The sequence below is a fragment of the Trichechus manatus genome, unplaced genomic scaffold, assembly GCF_000243295.1.
Source record: "Trichechus manatus latirostris isolate Lorelei unplaced genomic scaffold, TriManLat1.0 scaffold00010, whole genome shotgun sequence".
In the NCBI taxonomy this organism is placed as follows: Eukaryota; Metazoa; Chordata; class Mammalia; order Sirenia; family Trichechidae; genus Trichechus; species Trichechus manatus.
In genome coordinates, this window is record NW_004443946.1 from 3,171,104 (window position 1) to 3,174,599 (window position 3,496).

Genomic DNA, 3,496 nt, shown 5'->3' on the forward strand with positions numbered 1-3,496 from the left:
TTTTTGTTTAGCAGGATTTAAAGAGTGGTTTATTTACGCCTCATACTGATTTATCCAAGACCACCCATCAAATCATAAATGGATTCTTACACGGACTGCCTTATTTCCAAATACAAGAAAACTAATCTGGTCTTAACCTCAAATGTTTTCAGTATATAGACGACATGCAAACAATATCAGTTCTAGTTGCATATTTTATGTGTGGTTATTTTTATGTGAATACATAAATCTAAAGAACAAGGACAAGAGTAAAATAACAAAATGATGGGCAATTGAAATTTAGCCTTTGCAAATGGGCTTTAAATTTTTCAATTAGCTTCATAGTTTAGGTTTCTGTCCATCATATAGCTGTTATAAAACCCTAAAGCACTGTATTGCAGGAGCAGTAGCACCATAATGAGAATGCCTTTATCCCCTTCTACTTTTTTAGAAAGTGCTCTAGGAAATGGAGCATGAATTTAAAATCCAGTCACATGTATCTGCATCTCAGCATCATCATAAAATCATGGATTTGACAAATTTGCACAAGTCTCTCCTTTTAGGGATTTGGAAACAGAATACCACACCTCCCCCTAGATTGAAAATACTTTTTGTTGGAAATTTCTGTAGCAACTACAGCAAATTAGATTTGGCCTGGAGGACTTAGACCAAAAAGAAATCCTGCTGTGGGCAAAGTTAAAATATAATAGAAACTGGAAATGAAACACATAATACAAAATTGTATGTACAGTACTTACTTCAGCAGTCTGTGTGCTCAGATCGGAACAATATGGGAAGATTAGCATGGCACCTGTGCAAAGATGGTATGCAAATTCTTGTATGCTTCACACTTTATAAAAATATAAGTTATATACGTGATCAGCATAGGATAAAAACTAAAAGAAGATACAGCACAGTGTAAGCAGTAATTGTCTCTGGGAATTAATACCACAATTTTTAAGCCTCTCTATTTTTAAATCCTCAACAATCGGGGTCTACCTTTCATAATAAAAAAAAACAATTAAATATAAAATGAGGTGTTCATTCAAGCTGACTGTTTCATTACCTGAAGGTAAAGGTAGAATTGACTCTTGTTGTGGTTGTTAGGTACCATCCAGTCTGCTCCAACTCATGGCAACCCTGTGTACAACAGAATGAAACACTGCCCGACCCTGCACCATCTCCACTGTGTCAGTCCACCTTGTTGAAGGTCTTCTCCAGGGACTAGTCTCTCCTAATAACATGTCCAAAGTATGTGAGACAAAGTCTCACCATCCTCCCTTCTAAGGAGCATTCTGGCTGTACTTCTTCCAATTCAGATTTGTTCGTTCTTCTGGCAGTCCATGGTATATTCACTATTCTTCACCAACACCATAATGTGAATGCATCAACTTTTCTTCAGTCTTCCTTATTCATTGTCCGATTTTAATGTGCATATGAAGTAATTGGACATACCATTCCTTGGGTCAGGTGCACCTTAGTCCTCAAAGTGACATCTTTGCTTTTTAACACTTTAAAGAAGACTTTTGCAGCAGATTTGCCCAATGCAATATGTTGTTTGATTTCTTGACTGCTGCCTCCATTGGCATTGATTGTAGATCCAAGTAAAATGAAATCCTTGACCACTTCAAACTTTTCTCCATTTATCATGATGTCGCTTATTGATCCAGTTGTGAAGATTTTTGTTTTCTTTATGTTGAGGTGTAATCTATACTGCAGGCTGTAGTCTTTGATCATCATCAATAAATACATAAAGTCCTCTTAACTTTCAACAGGCAATGTTGTGTCATCTGTGTATCACAGATCGTTAATGAGTCTTCCTCCAATCCTGATGCCATAGTCTTCTTCATACAGGTTGGCTTTTTGGATTATTTGCTCAGCATACATATTGAATAAGTATGGGGAAAGGATACAACCCTGACACACACCTTCCCTGACTTTAAACCACACAGTATCCCCTTGTTCTGTTTGAATGACTGCCTCTTGAACTATGTACAGGTTCCTCATGAGCACAATTAAGTGTTCTGTAATTCCCATTACTCATAATGTTATCCATAATTTGTATGATCCACACAGTCCAATGCATTTGCATAGTCAATAAAATACAGGTAAACATCTTTATGGTATCCTCTGCTTTTGGCCAAGATCCATCTGACATCAGCAATGATATCCCTCGTTCCACGTCCTCTTCTAAATTGAGGTTGAATTTCTGGAAGTTCTCTGTCAATGTACTGCTGCAACTGCTTTTGAATGAACTTCAGCAAAATTTTACTTGTGTATGATATTAATGATACTGTTCAATAATTTCCACATTCTGTTGGATCACCTTTCTTTGGAATGGGCACAAATATAGACTTCTTCCAGTCCATTGGCCAGGTAGCAGTCTTCCAAATTTCTTGGCATAGACAAGTGAGCACCTCCAGAACTGCATTTGTTTGTTGAAACATCTCAATTGGTAGTCCATCAGTTCCTGGAGGCTTGTTTTTCACCAATGCCTTCAGTGCAGCTTGGACTTCTTATTTCAATACTACCGGTTCTTGATCATATACTACCTCCTAAAATGGTTAAACATCGGCAAATTCTTTTTAGTATAGTGACTCTGTGTATTTCTTCCAACTTCCTTTGATGCTTCCTGAATTGTTCAATATTTTGTCTATAGAATCCTTCAATATTGCTACTTAAGGTTTGAATTTTTTTGTTCAGTTCTTTCAGCTTGAGAAATGCTGAGCATGTCTTCCCTTTTGGTTTTCTAACTCCAGGTCTTTGCACATTTCTTTATAATACTTTACTTTGTTTTCTCGAGTCACCCTTTGAAATCTTCTGTTCAGCTCTTTTACTTCCTCATTTTTTCCATTCGCTTTAGCTGCTCTATGTTCAAGAGCAAGTTTCAGAGTCTCCTCTGACATCGATTTTGGTCTTTTCTTTCTTTTCTGGCTTTTTAATGGCCTCTTGCTTTCTTCATGTACAATGTCCTTGATGTCATTCCACAACTTGTCTGGTCTTTGGCCATTAGTGTTCAATGTGTCAAATATATTCTTGAGATGGTCTCTAAATTCAGGTGGGACATATTCAAATTTGTACTTTGGCTTCCGTAGACTTGTTCTAATTTTCTTCAGCTTCAGCCTGAACTTGCATACGAGCAATTGATGCTCTGCTGCAGTCGGCCCCTGGCCCTGTTCTGATTGATGATATTGAGCTACTCCATTGTCTCTTTCCACAGATGTAGTCAATTCGATTACTGTGTATTCCGTCTGGCAAGGTCCACGTGTATAGTTGCCATTTATGTTATTGAAAAAAGGTATTTACAATGAAGAAGTTGTTGGTCTTGCAAAATTCTATCATGCACTCTCTGGCATCATTTCTGTCACCAAGGCCATATTTTCCAACTACCAATCCTTCTTTTTTATTTCCAGCTTTCACATTCCAATCACTAGCAGTTATCAATGCATCCTGATTGCATGTTTGATCAATTTCAGCCTGCAGAAGTTGGTAAAAATCTTCAATTTCCTCATCTTTG

At 37.2% G+C, this 3,496-nt stretch overlaps 1 non-coding gene across 1 annotated transcript; it reads left to right on the plus strand.

Moving 5' to 3' along the window:
• The first annotated feature begins 729 nt into the window (after positions 1 to 729).
• LOC111819518 (U6 spliceosomal RNA) lies at positions 730 to 835 on the plus strand. The gene has a single exon (XR_002823125.1). It is a non-coding gene; the product is annotated as a U6 spliceosomal RNA (small nuclear RNA).
• Positions 836 to 3,496: the final 2,661 nt, after the last annotated feature.